This window comes from Symphalangus syndactylus, chromosome X (assembly GCF_028878055.3).
Source record: "Symphalangus syndactylus isolate Jambi chromosome X, NHGRI_mSymSyn1-v2.1_pri, whole genome shotgun sequence".
Lineage (NCBI taxonomy): Eukaryota > Metazoa > Chordata > Mammalia > Primates > Hylobatidae > Symphalangus > Symphalangus syndactylus.
This window is the reverse complement of record NC_072447.2, coordinates 82,380,002-82,406,188: the sequence shown is the minus strand read 5'-3', so window position 1 is coordinate 82,406,188 and position 26,187 is coordinate 82,380,002. Positions and strand designations below refer to the sequence as shown.

General features: G+C 41.4%; 1 protein-coding gene across 1 annotated transcript in view; it reads left to right on the top strand.

The window, feature by feature from the left end:
• Window positions 1–15,342: 15,342 nt before the first annotated feature.
• The window catches only part of NEXMIF (neurite extension and migration factor), a 191,854-nt gene continuing 181,009 nt past the window's right edge, over window positions 15,343–26,187 (top strand). The window contains exon 1 of the mRNA XM_055267382.2: window positions 15,343–15,957. The gene's annotated coding sequence lies outside the window, so the exon portion shown is untranslated. The remainder of the gene's footprint in view (window positions 15,958–26,187) is intronic.

The window sequence follows — 26,187 nt, the reverse complement described above, 5'->3', positions numbered from 1 at the left end:
ACACAAACTAAAACATCTAAAAGAAATGCTTAAATTCCTGGAAACATACAACATCCCAAGATTGAACGAGGTAGATATTGAAGCCCTGAATGGACCAGTAACAAGTTCCAAAATTGAATCAGTAGTAAAAAGCCTACCAACCAGAAAAAAAGCCCTGGACCAGATAGATTCATAGCCAAATTCTGCCAGATATATAAAGAATTGGAACCATTCCTGCTGAAACTATTCCCAAAAATTGAGGAGGAGGGACTCTTCACTAAGTCATTTTACGAGGCCAGCATCGTTTTGATACCAAAGTCTGGCAGAGATGCAAAAAAAAAAAAAAAAAAAAAACACTTCAGGCAGATATCCTTGATGAACATAGATGAAAAAATCCTCAATGAAATACTAGCAAACCAAATCCAGTAGCAAATTGAAAAGATAATCCACCATGATTAAGTAGGCTTTATCCCTGGGATGCAAGGTTGGTTCAACATATGGAAATTAATATATAGGATTCACCACATAAACATAACTAAAAACAAAAAACACATGATCATCTCTATAGATGCAGAAAAGGCTTCTGATAAATTACAACATCTTTTCTTGTTAAAACCCTCAACAAACTATACATTGAAGGAACATACCTCAAAATAATAAGAGCCATTTATGACAAACCCACAGCCAACTTCATACAAACGGGAAAAAGCTGGAAGCATTGCCCTTGAGAATGGGAACAAGACAAGGATGCCCACTTTCACTACTCCTATTCCACATAGCAATGGAAGTTCTAGACAAAGCAACCAGGCAAAAGAAAGAAATAATGGCATCCAAATAGAAAGAAAGGAATTAAAACTATCCCTGTTTGCAGATGATATAATTCTATAACTAGAAAACCACAAAGTCTCTGCCCAAGAGCTCCAAGATCTGAAAAACAACTTCAGCAAGATTCTGAATACAAAAATGAATGTACAAAAATCAGTAGCATTCCTATACATCAACAACATGCAACCTGAGGGCCAAATCAAGAATGCAATCCTAATCACAATAGCCACAGAAAGAATACTGCTAACCAGGGAGGTGCAAGATCACTACAACAAGAATTACAAAACACTGCTCAAATAAATCAGAGATGACACAAACAAATGGAAAAACATTCCATGCCTATGGATAGGAAGAATCAATATATTAAAAATTGCCATGCTGCCCAAAGAAATTTACAGATTAAATGCTATTCTATCAAACTACCAATGACATTCTTCAAAGAATTAGAAAAATCTATTTTAAAATTGATATGGAACAAAAAAAGAGCCAGAATAGCCCAGGCAATCCTAAGTAAAAAGAACGAAGCTGGAGGTATCACATTATCTAACTTCAAACTATACTAAAAGGCTGTAGTTACCAAAACAGAATGATACTGGTACAAAAACAGACACATCGACCGATGAAACAGAATAGAGAACCCAGAAATAAGGCCACACACCTACAACCATCTGATCTTTGACACAGCAGACAAAACCAGACAATAGGGAAAGAATGTGCTATTCAATAAATGGTGCTGAGATAACTGGCTAGCCATATGCAAAGGATTGAAGCTGCACCTCTTTCTTACACCATACAATGAAATAAACTAAAGATGGATTAAAGACTTAAATGTAAAAACTACAAGTATAAAAACCCTGGAATATGACCTAGGAAATACCATTCTTGACATAGTATCTGGCAAAGATTTCATGTGGAAGATGTCACAAGCAATTGCAACAACAACAAAATTTGACAAATGGGATCTAATTAAACTAAAGAGTTTCTGCATAGCAAAAGAAACTATCAACAGATTAAATGGACAGCCTACAGAATGGGAGAAAATATTAGCAAACTATGCATGTGAGAAAGGTCTAATATCAAGAATCTGTAAGGAACTTAAACAAATTTGCAGGCAAAGACCAAACAACCCCATTAAAAGATGGGCAAAGGACATGAACAAACACTTTTCAAAAGAAGACATACACACAGCTAACAAGCATATGAAATAATGCTCAACATCACTAATTATTAAAGAACTGCAGATCAAAACCACAATGAGATACCATCTCACACCAGTCAGAATGGCTATGATTAAAAAGTTGAAAAATAAAGATGCTGGCTAGGTTGCTTATGCAATGCTGGTGGGAATGTGAATTAGTTCAGCCATTGTGGAAAGCAGTTTGACAATTTCTCAAAGAACTTAAAACAGAAATACCATTCAACTCAGCAATCCCATTTTTTGGTATATACCCAAAGGAATATAAATGGTTCTCCATAAAGACACACACATGCATATTTTCATTGCAGCACTATTCACAATAGCAAATTCATGAAATCAACCTAAATGCCCATAAACCTAAAAGCCCTCAACATTAGTTCTGGTAGACTTAATAAAGAAAATGTGGTACCTATACACCATGATATTATATCCTTTACAGCAACATAGATGGAGCTGGAGGCCATTATCCCAAGTGAACACAGGAATAGAAAACCAAATACCACATGATCTCACTTATAACTGTGAGCTAAACAGTGAGTACACATGGACACAAAGAAGGAAACAATGGACATCAGGGTCTACTTAAGGGTGGAGGGTGAGAGGAGGGAAAGGATAAAAAAACTACCTATTTGGTATTATGATTATTACCTGGATGATGAAATATCTGTACACCAATCCCCATGACATGCAATTTACCTATAGAACAAGCCTGTACATGTACCCCTCAACCTAAAATAAAAGTAAAAAAAAAAAGAAAACAGATAATAACAAGTGTTGATGAGTATGTGGAGAAACTAGAACCCTAATACATTACTGTTAAGAATGTAAAATGGTGCAGCTTCTATGGAAAACAGTCTGACAGTTACTCCAAATGTGTAAAATAGAGTTTCCATATGACCCAGAAATTCCACTCCCAGGTATATACACAAGAGAACTGAAAACAAAACTTGTATGCTAATGTTTATAGCAGCATTATTTATAGCAGCCAAAAAGTGCACACAGCCCAAATGTCCACCAAATGATGAATAAAATGCAGTATATCTGTACAATGGAATATTATACATTAGTAAAAAGGAATGAAGATCTGATACATGGTACAACGTGGATGAACCTTGAAAGCATTATAGCAAGTAATAAAAGAAGACAGTCACAATATTGTATAATCCGTTTATATGACATATCCAGAATAGACAAATCTATAGATTCAGAAAGTAGATTATTAGTTGCCTAGGCTTGGAGAGGGAATGTTGGGAATAAATGGAAAGTTACCGCTAGTGGGTACTGGGTTTTTTGTTTCTTTTGGGGGTGATGACAGTGTTCTAAAATTGATTGTAGTAATGGTTGTGAAACTGTGCATGTACCAAAAACAATTGAATTATATACTTTAAAATGGTATCTTGTTTGGTAGGCAAATTACATCTCAGTAAATCTGTTATACTTAACTAAAAGTAACATAACCAATTGGAAGTATGGAGAGAAAGAGAGATGTGCATGTTGCTGAAAATTGCTGGAGTGACCATGGCACTGAGGCTACGTGATCCTTTTGATTACAGAAGGAGAGAGAATATATTAGAGTTGGCAAAGTTCTATTCTACAAAGTAAATTACTGGACAAAGATGAGAATACCATAACCTAATTCTTTCCAAGCATTTGCTAGGAAACATTTTCACAAGCACAGCTCTCTCAGCTGAAGTTTGTCTTCCACCATTTTCTTCTTCCCTGTAGTGCTTAGGTGCCAGCCTCTGGTTTTCCAGAGATGCTGCTGCCACTGCCCTAGCCACTGTCACCACCACCAAAGATGGTGCTGCCACCGGGAACTAATGTTGAGGACTTTATTGTCTGCATCGTGGATCTTCCTTGAACCAGGTTATGCCTTCATCTTTAGGCTATATTTAAAAAGGAAGCTCCCAAAGCAGGTCTGCTTCATATTTCTTATATCTGCTCTTTTTCGTAGAAGAGATTTACTTGTTTTTCCTCTTGTCACACTGTCTTTAAAACTCAGTCTTGAGTGCCCCAAGATCTGGGCCAAAGAAAAAGCTGACTGACAGACACTGCAATCAGTGCCCTGTTGAGTTTTACCTTTCTCTCTCATGCTGTTCACTGCTGTACTGCTGTTGATCCAACCTTGTCAGCCTCCACTCTTTTTTTCTAACTGGATTCTTTCCGAGAAGGCTTCTCAATCCTTCATCTAAATAGATCCCTTAAAAGACCATCCTGTCAGTCCTCTAAACATGTCTGAATCTTATGCTAACCAGTGTGTGCTTAAGCTGAGACCACCCTCCCACCTGAGCTCCATCCCATAACAGACACAATCTTTATTAGCAATTCATACCTTATTTACTAAGCACCTGTCATGTGCCAGGCCCTATTCTAGGCACTGAGAGCTGAACCCAATGCAATCCCTGCCCTCATGGAGCTTCTGTCCTGAAGGGGGTAGACAACAAAAAATTACATGACTTATAATTTCATTGTGCTCTATACAAAAAACGTATAGGCTGCTGTTACAAGATATGATAGGAGGATCCAACCAAGGCTAAGGCGACAGGAAAGTGTCCTTGTGGAAGTGATATTTAAGCTGTATTCCGGAGGCTGTGAAGAGGTTAACCAGGTGGAGGAGGTTGAGCAGAGAAATGAGCTTTACAGGCAGAGCAAACAACTTCCATTCATGCATTCATTCAACAAGTATTTATTGAGCATCTACGATATATTAGGCATTGTTCCAAGTGATGAGGATACAGTAGTGAAAAACAAACAAAATTCATATTCTCATGTTGCTTACATTTTAATGGGGGAAGGTGCCAAAAATAAACAATAAATATGTAAAATAATTGATATGCTAGGTGGTGTTTAGTGCTATGGAGGTTTTTTTTTTTTTTTTAAAGCAACAAAGGGTGATAGGGAGGGCTGATGATAGGTGTGGGGAGGGGGTGTGGAGTGCAGTTTGCAAAGATCTAAGGTAGGGTGACTTCTAATACCTTCCAGATGATGAAAGTAGGCAAGCATGGCTATGGGACTGAGAGTGGATTCTTGTCCTGCTGCTTCTATTAGTACTATCTTCAATTTATATAGCACTTTGTTTTCATATACATTATTTCATACACTGCCCAGTCTTGCCCAATCCTTTCCAGCACAGCATAGATGACCCTTCTTCACCAAAAGCTTTTGATTCAGCGTGTTGTGGGGACAGTTTCCATGGGAACACGCCTGCAACTTTACAATGAAAGTCAGTAGAGAATTAGAGAATTAGGATTCTCTTTACAGAAATGTGTTTTTAGCCAACTTTGCTGGGTCAAAAATGTGTTTGTGGAAATTAATATCTTAGAGCTTTAAATTCTAGCTAATTAGGTCAGACAAAGGGGAAAAACATTTTTCCAGAATGACCAAATGTGCAAAGGAAGAACTCTGATTCCGAGAAAAGGCAATGTTAAGTGATCTGCAAAGCAGGGAACGAGGGATCTGCCTTTCATAGGAGGTGATATGTAGCTGAGTGTTCAGAAGCAAGTGTTCAGAAGAACAAGTAGGCAATTCAAAGCCCATCCAGCATGTTTGCTGATAATGAGGCTATACTGCATTTTTAGAAAGAGTTCCTGACACACCTGACACATTGCATGACATTCAAGGAAACGCACTGAGAAATAGTCTAGGTATCGGTTTTAAAGTGGAGAAGAGAGAGACATTGCATATAGTTACTCAGCAAACACCTTTTGTTCTGGCCCTGTCAATTGCTACCTATATGAACTTGAACAAGTCTAAGCCTCAGTTTCCTCATCTATAAAATGAGAATGAGAATATATATTTTACAGGGTATTGTAAGAAATAAATGAAACAATGAATTTGGAAAGTATTTCAGGATACTGAAAGAGCTGATTTTTATTGAAGTCTTACTGTCTTCCAGATATACATTTAAGCATTATAGTTTTAAGTATAAATTAACTCATTTAATCTTTACAACAACTCTAGGGAACTGATACTATTATTATCCTCCCACTTTACAATTGGGGAAACAGGCTCAGAAATGTCAGATAACTTATTCAGCGTCACACAGTAAATGAAAGAGCGAGGGTTAAAACTTTAGAGATCATGCCCTTACACTACACTGCCTAGGTAACAATTCTAAGGGTAGGGAAGCTAATTTCTCAGAAGCTGGGTATGAAATCTAACTAGTAAATAGCAGAAATAGAATTCAAATGAAGTCTGACTCCAAAGTCTGCTTTCATTCACTATGCAGTATTCTGATAGCACAGTAATAATAGTAGTTATCATTTGTTGACTGCCTATTTACCAAACACTTTATGAACAGTACCACTAATCTTCATAAGATAGATAACCCTACAAGGTAAATATTATTTTCATTTGACAGGAAAGGAAAATAAGCCTCAGAGAGTTGTTCTTTGAATCCACATCTGCCTCACACCAGACCCTGTGCCTACTACACCTTGCTTCCATTCTTGTGGAATGTAAAGGGTACAGGTGTTTGTTGTTGGTATCGTATGGGTCAGAGTGTGTGATCATAAGCATCAGCTATATGCCTGTGGAAACTCAGTGATATGATTTTACATGAAAATGGTACCAATTAACTGTCATCTTCCAACTCCTACAATGTCTCCCATCTGATTTAAGGTGGCATGTCTGTCTCTTTCTGCTGTCCCCTCCCTTCTAGCTCTTTCTCTCCTTCCCATCTCTCCCCCTCATTTCCCTTTTCTGTTCTTCTCTACTCTCTTTTTTTCTCTTCTTGTTTATCTTGCAAATGTCTCTCCACTCTAGAACCATCTGAGTTCAGTCAGGGGGACATGAGGACATCTTCAGGTTTCTTCAGGGTCACACCAATCCTAGAACTGAATGAACCTCTTGCAGAGACAGTGGTCCTGGTCAGGGTCATCTCATAATGGATGAGGAGACTGGCAATTGACCCAACCTCATCCAGATTTTGATGAATATGTTGATAAATCCAGTGATTTTTTTAAATTATACTTTAAGTTTTAGGGTACATGTGCACAACGTGCAGGTTTGTTACATATGTATCCACGTGCCATGTTGGTGTGCTGCACCCATTAACTCGTCATTTAGCATTAGGTATATCTCCTAATGCTGTCTCTCCCCCCTCCCCCCACCCCACAACAGTCCCCGGAGCGTGATGTTCCCCTTCCTCGGTCCATGTGTTCTCGTTCTTCAATTCCCACCTATGAGTGAGAACATGCGGTGTTTGGTTTTTTGTCCTTGTGATAGTTTGCTGAGAATGATGGTTTCCAGTTTCATCCATGTCCCTACAAAGGACATGAACTCATCGTTTTTTATGGCTGCATAGTATTCCATGGTGTATATGTGCCACCTTTTCTTAATCCAGTCTATCATTGTTGGACATTTGGGTTGGTTCCAAGTCTTTGCTATTGTGAATAGTGCCACAATAAACATACGTGTGCATGTGTCTTTATAGCAGCATGATTTATAGTCCTTTGGGTATATACCCAGTAATGGGATGGCTGGGTCAAATGGTACTTCTAGTTCTAGATCCCTGAGGAATCGTCACACAAAGCCAGTCTTAAGAAAGACCCCACTGTTCTTTGAAAGACATGTCTTAGGAGCATGCATCTTTGGGGCCATAGCTGGTGTAAGAGTGTGCATGAAATCTCCAGCTCATTCACTTAAGACATTTTATTCTTCAAATGTAAGTGCCTGGCAGTACCTGAAGAATGAAAAGATAAGGAGAAGGCAGCAAGGTCCCTACCCTCCAAGAGCTAGAAATTCTCAGTCCAGTGTGGGAGCAGACACATGCCCAAATACATATAATACACAAAGATAAGTTCTTTAATAGAGATTTATGCAAGATGCATAAGAGACCAGAAGAAATAGCCACTCATTCTTCTTGGGAGGGTAGGATGTCAAGGAAGACTTCAGTGAGGAGGTGGCATTCAAGTGAAGCCTTGGCAGGTGAGGGGCAGATCACCTGAGGAGGAAAGGACATTCTAGGCAGAACAAAGAACTTGTGCAAAGGTCTTTGCAGGATATTTCCTGAGAAAAGACATGGGGATATAAAATAGAGAGTGTCCATGTGTTATTTAGCAAAGTTGAAGACACACATGGACTGTTTTGAACAGATAGTGAAACTGGATGTATGTTGTCTCTACATTTTCTAGATGCCAATGGATTGGTTTGTATGTAGCCAAAAAAGATGCTCAGGAAGCATTTGTTTTAGATTAATGGAAACATCTCTTTTCCTGGCTTGTTATGCATTCACTTTTGAAATACACCCCCCATTGATGGTAGAAGCTTCTTAGGATGCCTTTTGCTGAAGAATCTTTGGTGCAATATTTTCGGGATTTGGCATGAATGCCTATGTAGATGGACCCAAAGAGGCTAGTTCAGGGAAGATCAGACCTCCAAACAAGCCAGAGCTTCTGTTTCCTTCCTAAAGTATTCTTCTTCTCTCACTCTCTTTTACCCATATTATGTATTCTATGGTCTCAGCCAGTCATTGTTATCCACATTATACTATCACTATCACCATCATTGTCAACATAAGCAGGAACAGCAATTATTTAACAGGGTAAAAGGAGAATATCATAGGAACTGCTAGTATAGATAGAAGGAAACATACTTCCATCAATGAATTAGGAAACCCTTCTTGCAGGATGAGAGATCTTAGGAGCTTCTGGAATATATGCATGAATAGACACATTTATTATATACCTCTCTATATAAGCCTTTTGCAGGTGTTTTCATACACCTTAACTCATGAACTGCTCACATGTTCTCTGTAAGACAGGATTATTATCATTGGCCCCTTTTTTACAGATTAGAATACTATGGATTTATTTATTTATTATTTTTATGATATGGGGTCTCACTACGCCACCCAGGCTGGTCTCAAACCTCTGGCCTCAAGCGATCCTTCTACCTCAGCCTCTCAAAGTGCTGAGATCTCAGGCGTGAGCCACCGCACCCAGGATCACATTAGTAAAGGGTAGAACCCCATGTTATTTAATTCCACTTCTAGCATTTTTCTACTATAATACAGCTCAATCCTCCTCCCCTTTACCTGGCTTGATGGGGATGGGGGAGTGAGGTACACTCTGAGACACTGGATTTCACATGAAGAGGAGTTCTTTGAGGTCATTTTCTTAAGGGAGCAGAGGTTACCATGTCCAAGAAATCCTGGACCAGATGATTCTGGAGCTAGGTGAGCTCAGTCTGTGCCTCCTCCTGGAACCATGAGACTACATTGAAATCTTCAACAGTGGCACTGTTGAAAGTGCCACTACTAATTCTTCTCATGGTGAATAAGGCCTGTAAGTCTGTGCTTGACAGACAGAGCTCACACTGCACAGGGTGCTCTAGTGGTATTCAACTCTGAGAAGCCCAAAACCCACATCACACACTCCATACATTACCCACAGAACTGCAGTGTCACCCAGGCATGCAGCTGCATGATGGAGGTCTGCACTTCACTGTGGGAACCGGTTAAAGATGCCTGCTGATCTCTGTCCATGGTCCTGTCCTAAGGCTGGACACGTTTCCTCACTACACCCACCACAGCTCCCATCTTGCTCAGTGCTGCCAAAGCCACGGACATCTTTGGCTTGTGGCTAGAACCGTGTAACAGGGCCTTGTGTGCTGAGCTGTTTGGCCTGGCTTCATCTGGGGCTTCTCCAATGGCTGTTGGCAACTAAAGATAGAAGTGGTTTTCTCCAGATCTCAGTTCCCTAACTTTGAGTCACTCAACCCTGTCCCAGCATGTTTCAAAGGCTCACCCCGAGAGAAGTACTCAAGTGCAGGAGCTGTCCTTGTCCAGGCTAGCTTTGAACACAGCAGCCAAAGCACCTGAGCATGTTGGACAAATGGGGGCAGGACACCCCAGACACTCTGGGAACCAGCACTTTGCTCATCTGGGCACTATTTGTGAGCCCTACTATTTACCTCCTCTCTCAACAACTCAGATCCACCTCCATAGGACAAAGAGTGCAATCAACAGGTTATGTTTGTTTGTTTGTTTGTTTGTTTGTTATAAGGCTTCAAGGAAGTAGGAGGAAAGGGAATATCTGCTATGGGGCACTTTGTTTCAATAGATTGTCATGAACAGAAGACATGATGTGTGTGAAAGTATATCATAAATCATAAATGTTCATCATTGCCTATCGTCTGAACATCAAGGGTAACTTTCTCAGATATCTACCTATCTACCGTGTGACCATGGCCTTTCTTTTCCACATTTATAAAGTATGGAGTGAGAATTTAAGGTTAATATATCCTAGCGTTCCAAAGCCGTTCATGTGTGGCCCCATCCAACCCCTCCAGATGTTGCTTGCTCCACTGAACAAGCCCTTGGCTCCAGACATGCTGTACATGTCAACCGACTCCCAAACACATTGCTCATCATCCTGCCTCAGCACTTCCTCAGCTCATGCTCTTCCTCATGCTCCATATGCTCTTCTCCTTACTGCCTAGTACAGTCATACTTCTCTTCCTGGGCTACCACTCCTGCTCAGGGACCCCCAAATTCCTTTGGTATTCTGAACCCTTTTTCTCACCTCTCTTTCAGCCCTGAATCTGCACAGCCTGAGAGTGTTGCCTTCCTGTGTTTCCATTTCCCCTTCTAGACTATAAAGTCCTTTGAGGCAAAAAAAAAAAAAAAAAAAAAAAAAAAAAGTGTCTTTGTCTCTGTTTTCTCCTCCTGAGACCTAATACAGGGCCTAAATCAAACACTAGCCGAATAACTCATAGAATAGGGATCCCCTTGCCCCTCCAAGGGATGCTGTAAGGGGAAAAAATGAGACATCTGTCTATTGTCAGGAGAGCTATAGTTTTCTAATACTGTTTAGGACAAAAAGAATTATTGAGCCAGCTTGTCAGTTCCACTGTATTTAAATGGAGCCCTGGGTGCTGCCTCTCAAACAAGAGGAACAGCGGATGCTGGTTTTGATTCGTTGACCTCTCAGTTCTGTAACCCCCTTTCAGTTCCTTTGGGCCATTCTTTGAAATTCACCAGGGAAAGGCACCATAAAATCCCAGCCAGAGGCCATTAGTATAATTACTATATAGTATCTGGGCACAATAGTGGTACATTATGTGAAAAGTAATATGGTAGTTTCTTTCATAAGTAATATGCTAGTTTTTGTATATGCATATGATACCATAATAATGTTATTTCTGTCATTCACCTTCTTTTATCCTTCTGGGCTAAAAACATACATTTGGGCTGAAAGACATCCTGTGTCTGGCCTCAGCATGATAGAAAGAAACTTTCTGGGTCTATGTCCAGAATGTCAACATCTGTTATGCCCCAGAAATATACAGACACTGTAGCTCCCTTCTTTGGGAGCAGGCTGAGTTGTGGGGCTGATAGGGAGGTGATGTGGCTTTTGGCTGGCATCTGAAAGAATGTAGCCATTTTATGATACCAGTTACAGAGGCTGAGAATCTTGCAGGCATGTAACATGGAAGTAATGGAGGAATGAAATGTTTTTCCCAAAGAGAAACTCCAGTAAACACTCGTTAATCTTTGTTATCTAATCTATTAGCCAGTCAGTGGAGAGATTATGTTCTCCATGCCCTCTATGGAAAAACTATGGTTTAGAGATGTCTGGTAATTTTCTGAACATCATACAGTTTGTTTATGGCTGAATTAAGGATAACACCCAAGATTCTAGGTTCTGGTCTCATACTTCATTACTCCACTTTGGTCTAATATGCTACCATTGACTGTTAAATAGCAGAGACCAATTATTCCCAAATGGCACCTTCTTGAATTGAAGTCTCACAACGATTCTCTTCTTTAGATCTGCCTTACAGGGAGGACCACTCTGTTTGAGATTCTCTTACATTTTTAGACAATAAAACCCCAGGGAAAGGGATGATGGAGGCTAAGATATGCCTGATTTGAGTTCCGCTCTAGAAACAGCAAAGAATGTACTGAAAATCCAATCAGTGTTTTTATATTGAGTGCCTCTGTTGTTCTGGGAACTGTGCTCAGACATGGACATCAAAGTTGAAAGCATCTGCTCTACTCTTCATAAATGAACAGTCTAGAAAGGGAAGAAGACACATAAGCAGACAGTGTCAGTATCATATACTAAGTGTAATGATTACAGTAAACCCAAATGCTATGAGAGCACAAAGAGAATGCCCAGACTAGTCTAAAGGTAGGGATGGGCCCTCAAAAGTTTTCATGGAGTAACTACAGTTAATATCTGTGCCTGGCCCATTGAAAACATTCAGTAGAAGTTAGCTATTATCACCATGCCAGTACACGTTGTCCCTGCCCTCAAGGAGCTCATGGCCTAGCAAAGGAAAAAGTACCAATATATAACTATAATAATATGCAATTTAAGCTATATGGTCTGTTGGAGAAAACAGACATGGATAATAACTCACATTCAGTGAAGGCTGCCTATGTGCCAAGCAGTGTTCTGAGGACATTATATTTATTCCTTCATTTAGTTCCCACAACAACTCCATGGTTAACACTACTTTTTTCTCAATTATTAACATAAATGAGGAAACTGAAGCACAGACAAGTAAAGTAACTTGCCCAAAGCCACACAACTAATGGACATTGTTAAGTAGTCACACTTAAACCTGCCTTAAAGAAGAAGAAAAGCCACCTGGAAGATGACCTGGCACTCACAGGTAGGCCGTAGCTGGTCTCCTGATGGACATAAACACTCTCACAAATACTGACATCAGACAATGTTACACTGAGAACATGACAAAATGAAACAAAACAAGGCCCCTTCATAATTTTGTCTAAGCACAGATAAAAAACCCACAAAAGCCTTATCTCCACTTTAGTCTACCTCCCAATAGATAAGATTTATTAAGATGCCCAGTCATAGAATTGCCCTTGCTTTCTGAGAGCATTCAATGTAGAATTAATTCCCACTTTCTTAAACCCTCCCCCAATTACCCAACCAAAATCCAAATCCTATAATAAGTCCTTTCTACCACCTTTTATCTGAGACACCCCATGGTTTCCTGTTTTATTAGTTTGCTCTGGCTGCCATAACAAAATATTACAGACTGAGTGATTAAAACAACTGAGATTTATTTTCTCACAGTTCTGGAGGTTAAAAGTCCAAGATCAAGGTGTCAGTAGGTGTGGTTTCTCCTGAGATCACCATCTCCTTGGCTTGCAGATGGCCTTTTTGTGTTGTCTGTGTCCTGATTTTCTCCTCTTATAAGGACCTCAGTCATATTAGATTGGGGCCCATCCTCAAGGCCTTATTTTAACTTAGTATCCTCTGCAAAGGCCCTGTCTCCAAGCACAGTCACATTCTGGGGTACTGGGAATAGTCAGAGCTTCAACATATGAATTTTTGGGGAAATGCAAATCAGCCCATAACACCCATGGTGTGTGTTCTCCCTCACTTTAACAAATAGTAAACCCAAATTGTTCAACTACAGTTGTGTTTCTGGTAGTTTTTGGCTGGAGGGCATTGAAAAAAATTATAACTGATAACAAATAAGCAACTAACTTTATAAAGGAAGAATAGCATATGTAGTTAACATAGGTGAAAACAACGTGCTTTCCGACAACGGAAAAAGAGCAATTCATTCTGGACATTGAGATCCAGCCAATAGATGGGTGGCATTTTACATGTTTAACCTTTTTTGTTTGTTTGTTTGTTTGTTTTTGCTTTTGAGAGCAGAGGCCAAATTTTGTCTTCTTATTTATTCCAGTGCCTGAAAGATGCAAATATATTTGCACAGTGTCTCACAAATGCAAGATAAATAAGATATCATCCCTATCCTCAGGACACATATACCTAACTTCCTTGTGACTCGATTTTTCTCATTTGTAAAATGGAGATCGTAAAATTGTGTTTGTTGTGAAGATTAAATAATTCATGTAAATTGCTTAGCACAGTGTCTGGCACATAGTAAGGACCCAATAAGTATAATTATTTCAGGATGAGCTATTATTTATGGATGAGTTTCATAGATATAAAATAAAAGGGAGAAATAACAAGAGTGTTTCCAAGCAAGTGGGATGACAGAAACAAAGGCACAGAGATGAGGAGTTGTAAAAGCCATACAGGAATGAAAGACCCATGGTAGAGAGCCTCAAACTTGGTAAACTGACCCAGACCTTATTGTCAATGGGATATCTGGAACATTTGTCTCCTGTACTTTGCCAGGGAGAAGAAAATATACCCTCACCTCTGTGCTGTTTCTGGGGAGGGGTTGTGTGACAGGTGATGATGAGAAGTTGCACACAACAGATCTCAAAGCCTGAGCCCTCGTAGCAAAATGAGGCTGTAGCTGTGGCAGCAAAGAAATCTGAAATTGGGCCCTGCCTGACTGGAGAAGCTGTGCTTTGGCAATGATGTTGGAGCAAGTGCACACAAAGTAGCTACTTTTACCCCTTCTGTTCTAGTACCAACCTTTTCATCTCTTGCCTTGGCTCCTAGTGGTGACAAATCTCCCGAGGCTCAGGCCTCAACCTTGCACCCAGGGCTCCAGAAGTACTAAATGGTCCCTCCTGAGTTGCTCTCCAATCGTTTTGCTGTTTCCTGTTGAGTTCCCAGGACATCTGAAGGAAAATGATCACTTAAGAGATTTTTCAATGACAGCCATCAGGCAGATCTGTTTTCCTTCCTGGCCGTATTCAGCTTCCCTTCTTTCCTTTATTCCCCAAACATCCCTCCCCAATTGTCTGCCTTCATCCAACCCTTCAAACAGGACCCACCGTCCTGGGGGCCCAGGCCCTGAAGTTAAGAGTAGGTAAAGGTTGAATGGTTAGATGCTTGGTGGATTAAACCATTAAATATTCTTCCCCAAACTTCAGAGTGCCCCTCTCCGCACACACAACTGCCCTAAAAGGCATGGGAGAGTGGTGTCCGGTTGCGTGTCTGCCAGGGGAAGAACGCACCAGTGGCGTGGTGGACTGGAAGGGCAGCAGAAACGCGAGTGGGGGGCGGGGTGGGAATGGGGAAGGGGGGTGCGCGCCCTTTATGACAGGTGGCCGCGCAGTGCGCGCTCCCGGGCGCCCGAGGGGAGGGAGGGACAGACGGACAGAGTTGGGGGGGCACATAAGGAAGGGACCGTAGAGAGGGTAAGGAGAGCGGGAGGGAAAGGGAGAGCTGTGGTGGGGAAGAAGGGTAGAGGGGGGAAGGCGTCCAGCAAGAACAGCCGTGTTGGAGGAAACAATGGCAGGGGCAATAGCGATGGTGGCAGCAGAGGCGGCCCCACTCTGGGCACCTTTCTGAATGGGCAGAGACAGCTCCGGGAGAAGAGGGGACCAGGCAGTGCCTGCAGAGGCTCTGAAAAAAGCGGCAGAGGGAGGAGAAGAGGGAGGAGGAAGAGAAGGAGGAGGAGTAGGAGGAGGAGGAGGAGGAGGAGGAGGAAGGGGGAGGAGGGGGACGAGGCAGGGGAAGAACCTGGGAAGGAAAACCAGTAGCATCAGCAGCAGCAGCAGCAACCGCCGCCGCCACCGCCGCCACAGCAGTAGCATTAGCGGCAGTAGCAGCATTTAGCAATAGCTTTAACAGCTATAGCGACAGTAGCAGCCGCCCTTCTCTCTCCCTCTCGCGGACGCCCGCAGCCACCGCACAGAGCGGGCTCCAGGCGCCGAGCGCGCAGCCCGCTCGCTAGGTAGCTCCAGCCGGGGCGAGCGACAGTGCAAGCGAAGCACGGACCCTTGGAGCAGCCGGGCAGCCGCGGAAGCTCTGAGTTTCAGGGCCAGAGCCCGACAGCTCTGACTCCATCTAGCGCGGCGGCGGCGGAGCCTGAGGGAGCGAGCGAAGAGAGAGGCGCGTCCACCTGGCGGGCCCAGCGCATGGAGCTGAGGCAGAGGCGGCGGCGGCGGCGGCAGCAGTAGCAGTAGCAGCGGCGGTGGCGGCTAAGGCAGCTCGAACAGCTGCGGCGACGGCGACAGCCCAGCCTTGACTGCGACCGCGCTAGCTACAGCGCCTGCTGCCTGAGCCCGCCAGCGACGTGCGCCTCGGGAGTCGGCCTGTGAGGTGAGTACGAGCGCTGCCATACAGCTTCCTGGCCTTCTCGCCGGCTCCCCGGCTGGCTTGGGGTGGCGGCGGCAGGGGGTGGAATGAACTGGGGTAAGTCGAGCTAGAAGAGAAGGAAGGGAAAACGGAAGGGAGGACGTCTGTGTGCGAATGTGTGTTTCTGTGTACGACGGAGCGAGGCCGCTAGGGCGAGAGATCCCGGCTCGCCCTGACAGGCACTGCAATCTAGGAAAGGCCTCTGTGCTTGCGCCGTAGGAAGGGGGTTGCGGGGGGAGGGGAAGCGAGCGGACCGGAGCCGCCGCGCTTACACGCACACAGCCCGGCAGAGTGCCGCCTCCTTTCGGACTGGTGCAGGGTAGAACCTGGCCAGGGAATGGGGCATGGGCATGGCACGCTTCGGCGAGAGCGGGAAAACCCACGCGGCGGCCGAGGCCGGGCGCTCGGACCAAAGCCGCAAAGGTGCGAAGCCGGGCAGCTGTGGCGACCACAGAGCGCCCCCAGGACACGCGCCACTCGGCCGAGGCTGCGGACAGGTTTAAGTTGGGGGCCAGACCTAGCCTCGCCCAGCTCATCTCCTTTGCGGAAATTGGCTTGTGGCCCCTTCGCGCTCTCGGTGGCGGTCGAATTGACGCTTTTCTGTGTGGCTTCTGGCGCTTCTCTCTGCCGCGCCCCGCAGCACACGTCGGCTCGCGTCTTGTACACCCTGTAGGGCGGGAAGGCCGTGAGCCGGCGCGGGGAGCGGAGTCCCGCTCCGGGAAAGTGTGGAAACCGCGCTGCTGAGTTGGCGCCGTTCCGCTGAGGAATTCAGCGATTTCAGCATGACTGCTTCTGTCTGTCTGATTCGTGAGGGACCGAATCACCCGCGCAAGGTTTTCTGTCTTTTTCGAAGTTAAAAAAAAAAAAAAAAATTGGCATCCCCATTTCGACAACAGCACTCTTGATTTTTATCAAGCTTCTGGTTGCATTTTGGAATAAGTGGGTCTCATATTTTGCTTCTGGATTTTGGCTCCCAGCATATTGTTGAATGCTGTGCACAGCACTACATTTAGCTATGTGGCCTTTTTCTAATGTTGCATTTTCTAGACTGTTATCTGAAAAGACATGATTTGTGTTGTAGGGCTGGCAAGGCTGTTTTAAAAAAATGTCTAAAGCACTTTAATCCCGGGATTTGAATATATCCTTGGTTGTTTTTGGTGGAGGAGTTCCTGGAATATTTTGCTTGGTGAGAAAAGGTGCTGTAATGGTCTTCTCTGAACTCCTTACGACCATTTGTGTTTTGGAGGGTGAATCTCCCTTACATCTTTTACACATGAGGTAACATATGACCAAACGTTTTATTTACAGCAGTGACGTTCTTATGGCTGAGGAGAATTTACACTTATTGAAAAAATATTTTTAGAAGGGAACAAAAAAGTCCTAAGTAACTGTCATTTTACATATTAACTGGGAAACCGGCTAATCAAATAAAACTGGCTGAGTGTCTGAAACTCTATCCCAGTGAAATATGTGGCTGTGAATATAATTAACCATCTGTCTAGTGAGCAATTTAAATTTGGGCTGGTACATTTTTATTACAGTGTCTAATTTCTGGAAGACATACATTTTACCCAGCAGTAACAACAAAAACGTATTTGCTTACTAGGTCAAAAATTTACTTGTGTGGTGGTGGTATTTCCCTTTCTTCCTCCATGTCTTTCATAGTCCCCACACTGTGTAACCTGGGAGGTCAAAAATGAGCTTCTTGTTTTTGCAAATAGCGTATTTACAATAGAGGAACTGAAACTAGCCCTGGTGGCTAGTGATCAGACATTTTTGTCTCTTAGAAATACTTTCCAATATTTTACCTCCCCAAAAATCTAGACAGATTGCATGCATGCTAGTTAAAAAATATAATTTTTTGGTGCACATGGGGTAGGGTGATTGAACAAAACTTGTAAGACTTGAAATTTCTCTATTTACTTTCTCTTATTCTGATGAATTCTCTACCTGGCTCTCCCAACTGGCCCCCCTGACATAAACTCATACAAAAACACATGCGTTTGTCCTTTTAGACAGTTTTTAAGGTTAACAGCATTCAGATCTGTGATTTTAACAATATACTGATAAACTGCTTTTTTTGTAAATCATAAATCATAAGTGTAAAATACCATGACATAAAAATACATTGTACATATATTTAAAGTTTTCCCTATGGTGTGATTTTAGCCAGAAATTTATTACTAGGAAAAAAGAGGGATAGAGTTTGAGTAGAGATGAAATGGCTTCGGGAAGATTAGATTTGAGAGACCTTCACCAAATAGCTATTGTTAACATAACATAATTTAAATGAACCACGGATTGATTGTGCAGTAAGCTAGAGAAAGTCATTTAAAGGAAAATACTTTTAAAGCAAATATTTGCCTAAATAACAGCTCTGATAAATTGGTAACAATTATGTAAGTACATGGCAGAATTTGACATATGTCAAGTCTGTTAAATAAATCAACCTGTTCAGTGAATAAATCTTTGATGCATCAGTGCTTTTTCTCACACACACACACACACACACACACACACACACACACACATACAAACCTGTAGCACCCTGTTGCCAAAGTCAAACAACTGCAGTACTGCCACTTTCTGTTTTACTTCAAGTCTGTCTCTTTTCCCTCTTTTTCTTTTTTCCGCAATCTTCTGATTACCTGTAAGCTACCTAGTGAGCAGAGAGAACTAAAGGTGCGGTGGTGTTGCCTGTGTTTAGGAGATGGGAGAAAGATGAGAAAAGTGCTAAGTGTTGGAGCACACAAAGATGGGTTCATGGATCCCAGACACGGTCACTATGGAGGTCCTGGTCTCACTGACCACCATAGTGTATTTGCACAGGAGAAGGACTGGCCTATCCAGAGAAGCATTCGTTGCAGTTTCTCTGTTCCTAAATCCAGTTCTAGTAAATAATATTTTTTCTTCTGTATATCCCTTAGTAAGGGTAGGAAAATAGATTCTAAATGGATTCAACTGTTACATTATCTTTAAGCTTTTATCTGATGGCACATATATAAGTGTTCCTGGTAGGAGTAAGCAAAAGGAGAAAAGGGCCAAAGTGAATGAAAGGGAAGGGGAATGATTGACTAAGGAGTAGGTCATTTGGCTTCCTTGTTTTTCCCATCTTAAGAGATTTTTGGTTTGGACATTATTCATTTTTTCTTTTCATTTTTTTCTTTTACTTCCTCTGAAAAGTTGGCCACCAGCTCCCTAATGGACAGTTTCTCCACCAGAGCACCTTTTCAAACCCAAGGTCATAGGGTCAGACACAAAGCACTTGTTACATTCTGTATGCCACTTCTCCAGGGCTGCTTGAAAACAAAACAAAGAATATATACACCTACTACGTACCCATAAAAATTAGAAAAACAAAAACAAAGAGCACCAGATAAGATTGCATCACTTGGAGCTACCTTTAAGTTCACACCTTTTCTCTTGCCCAGAAAATTTCTTTTTAGGCAGAGGTGAACATCCGTGTCTTCTCAAACAACAGTGGCTCTGTTTGTAAGTACATCACAACCTTGGGGAAATCTGGTCTGGGGTGTCATCAGCTGGGAAAGTGGAGGGTTGGGGAAAGCTGCCTTTTAGTGATGATAGGGTCTTTTATGGGCCAGCTATAGGTAGGCGTGAGGACCTTCATTGTCTCTGTTCCCTTCAGTCCCTCATTGCCCACACTGATTCACAGGCCTCTGCTAGGGAATGTGCTCATTTTGGTCTTTTTCTGTAGGTAAGCACTGTGATCTGATTTCTTTCCCTACCATCTTCTCTGGTGGAAAAGAAGCTGAAGTCTTCCTGACCAACTATTAATACTATGCACACAATTATTACTTTTCCAAAGAGCACTTCAATATGTCATCTTATTTATCCCCAGTGTGATAATTTTGATGTAAACAATTATCTACTGTTTTCTCTAGCACCCTCAAGCCCCATTAAAAAAATTTTCAGCTTCTCACCCTCAGTAGCCCATTTTAAGTGTTATACCACTAGCTTAAACAAGAAGCTCCTCCTGATGTTTACACTGAAGGGGTTTAGAGGTTTGAGACCAAGATTACTTATACCTTGGGCCTGAGTGCTAAAGTAGTGCCAAGTCATCGTCTGTCAAGAACAGGTGTAGAGATTCATTTTATTTGGGGGAAGTTAAAACATTTCCTCTATGGAGGACTATAAGTAGAGTGACCATATGTTGTGGTTTATGCCTGTTGCTCCGGCATACTTATTTTACCTTCAAAAATGTCCCAGTTTGGAAAATAATTTTGTGATCACCTTACTATAAGCCACCTTTGAAAGAAACCATGATTCTCAATTTGGGGAGGTGATTATATTTGCAAAACTTGAGGGGATAATGAGCTTTGGAGACATTATAGTCCCCTAACGCAGCTCAACCTATCTTTTTCCTAGCTAAGAGATCTTTCTGGAGAAGAACCCCTGAAATGATTCAGGGTTTCGGCTCAACAGAATTGGATTATTGGCTCCAAAGACATCCTCCAAAATGCCTGTTTGTATTTGCACATACACATGCACATAAAGAGGTGATGTCTGCATGTTGGAAAATGGCTGCTCTAACTTTCATGAAAGACTGGTAAGAATTAATAAGTTTAAAGTTTATCAGGAGAAACTTAGGTTTAGAAGCAACATCCTGACCATGCTATTTGTGAGATACAAGGGCATAGCACCAAGAGAAGTGTTAATTCTTTTCAGAATAGATTTGAGAAGTGCACAGGCAACTTTCTGTTTCAAATGGTTTGCATGTGGTCATTACTGTTATGTATATAGTTTTTCAATTTGCCTTTTCCATAATGGACACGATGATCTTTTCAACTACCTCTCAGTTCTCCCAGTATCCATGATTGGCTTTCATCGATCTAGGGCAGGAGTTAAAAGAAACTGTGGCCCACAGGCCAAATCTGGCCTGCCATGGAAAAAGAAATAATGCAGACAAGAAAAAAAATTGGAGCCATTTAGAGTTGCTTCTGCAAACATTTTCAAGCTTCCTCTTCTTAATTGAGCTTCATTTGGTTCAATGTTAGAATGAGTCCACATTTCATGATTATATTTCAGCTCATATCTAGTGTTTGGAGATTGCCCAGAGCCTGGTAGAGTGGCAGGGGGTGACCCGAAAAGTGAAATCCACAAATGGATTTTTTTGTTTGAGTCAAAATGTCAATGGTTATTTTTTCTTTCCTGCCCAGGTGAGTAATCCAAATTTTGTTGTGCCACTAAATTCTTTATGCCTTCCTCCCCAATATTTGTCATGTTATTCCAGACATGCATGTGATTTATTAAGCCAGAGACTAGATCTCAGCAAATTGCTTGAATAGGAAGATGCTTTGTCTTTAGTTACTAAATAACTGGAACACATCCTGAAGATGTGCTGTTTTACTAAGTAGGGAAGTAGAAAAAGTGGGCCATCATCATCTAGCCAATAGTCCCTAACCTTGGCATGAACCCCTGTGAAAATTCAGTGAATGCCAAGGATACTTTCTTCAGAAAAGTGCATATTTACACATATAACACTTGCATACATTTTCAGGAATCCCAACCATGTATTGTGAGTTTAAACCTCTGTACTAGCCTTTCCCTAGCTGTTACAGAATTCTCATTGTATGGCTGTCATGGTCATGGTAGCTTGAAATGGAAGCCATTAAATGTCTCTCTCAAAAAACATGTTATTAGTATATTTATGGGCCACATCCCTCAGCTACCGTACAAGCATTTTTCTAATTAGCCTTCACAGACATTTTTTTATTATGAAGAAGAGCCACTTAGCACTCACCTTTACATTACCATTCTCACCAAAAACAAGTCAAGACTAGTTTCCCCAAATTATTGACTTGTCAACTCTCTGATTCTTCAAAATGCCTGTTCAGCTTTCACACACCCCCCACACAAGTTCATCATTAATATATAAAATATATTCCATAAAATCTCACTCACATTTCATCCGCCTCTACCTCTCTCTGTTTCATCTGTTTCTCTCACTCTATGTATTTCTCTTAGCCAAGGTTCTGACAAATATGGGGAACTCTTTCTAGCAGCAATCATTAGGTATGGTGATGGAGTCAGAGAGGGAGATGGTGTCTAGATACCTTCATGGGGACCTTGAGACACATGAGCCTTTTGGAGTATTAGACATCTTGGAGAGAGTTAATGTATTTCCTCCTGGATATCTAACATCATATATTAAAGGCAAAGCTCCTTAAGCTCTGCAAACACAAATATATGCCACATCTGCACCTTGCAGTTGGGATGGTAGTAATAGGTGGTATGTTAGTCTGTTCTCATACTGCTATAAAGAAATAACTGAAACTAGGTAATTTACAAAGAAAAGAGGTTTAATTGGCTCATGGTCCTACAGGCTGTACAAGAAGCATGGCTGGGGAGGCTTCAGGAAACTTTCAATTCTGGCAGAAGTGGAAGCAGGCATGTCTTACATGGCCAGAGCAGGAGGAAGAGACCAAAGGAAGCGGTGCTACACACTTTTAAACAACCAGAGCTTATGAGAACTCACTCACTATCATGAGAACAGCAAGGGGGAAATCGGCCTCCCATGACCCAACTACCTCCCGCCAGGCCTGTCCTCCAACATTGGGGATTACAATTCAACGTGGGATTTGGGCAGGGACACAAATCCAAACCATATCAAGTGGTATTCAGATTCATGAATAAATGTTTATTGCTTCTTGTCTTGGTAGTTTAGAATACTGCAGAGCATGTGGGTTAATAGAACCCTAAGACTGGAGGGGTCCATTAATGATAATTACTGATTCAATTCTGCAAACACTTGTTGAACATCTACTCTGAGATATTGGGGACAGATAAAAGAATAAAATGAATTTTTCTGTCTCATAGGGAATTAGCTTTGCTCCTGGCTGGGTCTTTTTACCATCTGCATGAATTTACCCCACTATTTTCCTAATTCAATGCATTCTTCTGTTGTTTCTATGTTCTACCCCTTGGTAAATGTCTTAGTCTGTTTCCTGTTGCTTATAATGGGATGCCTGAAACTCAGTAATTTATAAAGAAAAGGAATTTATTTCTTAAGGTTGTGGAGGCTGAAAAGTTCAAGGTAGAGGGGCTGCATCTGGTGAGGGCCTTCTTGCTGGTGAATTCTCTGTAGGGTCCTGAAGCAGTACCATGGCATCACATGGCAAGGGGGCTGAATGTGCTAGCTCAGGTCTCTCTCTTCCTCTTCTTATAAAGCCACCGGTCCCACTCCCATGATAACCCATTTATCCATTAACCTATTAATCCATTAATCCATGAATGGATTAATCCATTCACCTTTTAAAGGCTCCACCTCTCAATACTGCCACATCAGGGATTAAATTTCAAAATGAGTTTTGGAGGAGACAAATCAAACCGCAGGGAGTTTCTTGGCAAATAGGTATCTCTAGCTGGGTTGAGACAAGATTTCCAGCCCCTATGGCACAAATGCTTCTTTTCTTATCCCTGCATTAGTTTAGCAGGCCCCATTTAATAGGGAATAATGTGATTGTTTCCCTGTGATTCTGAGGCAACATTTCTGTCACTGCTATCATTGGTGATGTGGAATTGCAAATATCATTAGCCATGATGTATTGACTACTGCCTTAAAATTATAGTATGGAGTTGTTGATTCAGACTAATGAATTGAATGTACTCTGCAAAAAGCCATCTGTCCATCTTTGAGTGGGTTGGTTTTTAACCCCTATTTGGTAGCTTTAGCAGTTTTCTACTATGGTTGCTCTAACAAATTTCCAAGATCTTAGTGGTTTAAAACAACAAATTTATATTTCTACAGTTTTGAAGGTCAGAGATTAAGTGTCTGAACTAGGCATTGGCTAGGCTATAATCAAGGTGTAGGCAGGGCTATATTTCTTTCTGGGGGCTCTGGGTGGAGACTCCATTTTCTTGCTTTTCTGGCTTCTAGGGGCTGCTGGAATTTTTTAGCTCATGGTCCCCTTCCATGTTTAAGCCAGAGATGGGAGATTGTTTCCTCACACTGCATCACTTAAATCTTGCTTCCATCATTACATTTCCTTCTCTGACTCTCACTCTTCTACCTCCTTCTTCTGTTTATAATGACCCCTCTACTTATATTTGGTCTACCTGGATGGATAATCTGGGATAATATTTCCATCCCAAGATTTGTTGATTTTCAACCATAATTCTATCTGCAATTTTAATACCTCTTGTGCCATGTAACCTAACATATTCACAGGTTCTAGGAGTAGGATGTGAACATCTTTGGAAGGCCGTTATTCTGCCTACCACAGTGACTTGACTTTTTTGTTGTTACTTTTTATTTTTGAATAATTATAGATTCACGGGAAGTTGCAAGGACAGAGAGGCCCTGTGTATCCTTCTCCCAATGCCCCAATGGTTACATTTTGCATAATAGTTGTGTGTAGTTCTGTATCACTTTATCACATGTGTATATTTGTGTTTTTTATGTATTTTTAGTTTTGTAGAAACATGGTTTTACTGTGTTGCCCGGGCTGATTTTGAACTCCCGGACTCAAGAAATCCTCCTGCCTTGGCCTCCCAAATTGTTTGGATTACAGGTGTAAGCCACCGTGCCCAGCTAGAACACATGTATATTTGTGTATCCACCATCACAATCAAGATAAAATATTATTTCATCACCACTAGAGATCTCTTTTGTGAGATCTACACCTATATAGTCTACAAAGACTACACCTATATAGTCTTTGTAGCCACATTCACCCCCACTCCTTTGCCATATCAAACTCCTTGCAATCACCAATATATTTTCCATATCTAAAGTTTTATCATTTCAATATTTTTATATAAATGGAATCATTGAGTATGTGACTTTTGGGGGTTGGCTTTTTTCACTCAGCATAATGCCCTGAGATCTATTCCAGTTGTTTTGGGCATTAACAGTTCATTTCTTTTTACTGTTGAACAGTATTACATGGTATTAATGTATCAGTTTATTTAATCATTCACCTGTAGGGAGAAATTTTGGTTGTCTGGAGTTTTTGGTTATTACAAATAAAGCTGCTATGAACATTAGCATACAGGTGTTTTTTGTTTGGTTGGTTGGTTTTGTTTGTTTGTTTTTTTGAGTGGGGCAGAGACTTTCTCTGTTGCCTAGGCTGGAGTGCAGTGGCACGATCTCGGCCCACTGCAGTCTACACCTCTCAGGTTCAAGTAGTTCTCCTACCTCAGCCTCCCGAGTAGCTGGGACTACAGGCGCATGCCACCATGCCTGGCTAATTTTTCTAATTTTTGTATTTTTAGTAGAGATAGGTTTCACCATGTTGGCCAGGCTGGTCTTAAACTCCTGACCTCAAGTGATCCACCTGCCTTAGCCTCTGATTACAGAGTTGGAATTACAGTGCTGGGATTACAGGCATGAGCCACTGCACCTGGCCTAGCATTTTTGTGTGAACATAAGTTTTCATTTCTCTGGGAAAAGCTCCCAGGAGTGCAATTGCCGCATTGTATGGTAAATGTATGTTTTAGTTTTTTAAACTAAAAACTGACTTTACAGTTTTTTCAGAAACTGAAAATCTATTTTCCAAAGTGTCTATAAGTACATAACTTATTATAGTCTACTAGTATCAATATTTTACCTGTTTTGAGTAAATTATAGAAACCTTACCCCTCTTTAAGTTCCTTTAACCTTCCCCACTTATAATTGCCTTACTTTCTCTACATATATTTAGAACTACATTAGACAATGCTACAATTTTTGCTTCAACCCTCAAACATAATTGAGAAACCCAATGGGAGAAGCAAAGTCAATTATATTTACCCTTTTACTCTTTCTGTTGTTGTTTGTTTCTTTCTGAGGTTTCTAGATTTCTTCTTTTATATTTTTTTTCTGTTAGAGATCTTCCTTTACTTATTCTTTTAATGCAGGTTTGCTAGCAACAAATTATCTTAGTTTTCCTTCTTCTGAGAATTTATTGATTTCCCATTCATTCCTGAAGGATATTTTCACCTGATGTAGAAATCCTGGTTGACAGGTTGTTGTTGTTTCCTGAAAGCATTTGAAAAATGTTGTGCCATTTCTTTCTGGTCTTCATGGGTTCTGATGAGAAATCTGCTTTCATTTGAATTGTTTTACACTTGTAGTTAAGGTGTCATTTCTCTCTTGCTGCTTTTAAAGTTTTTTTTTTTCTTTAGTCTTTAGAAGTTTGACTATGATGTGCCTTGGCAAAATTTCTTTGGGTTCATCTGGTTTGGTATATGCTA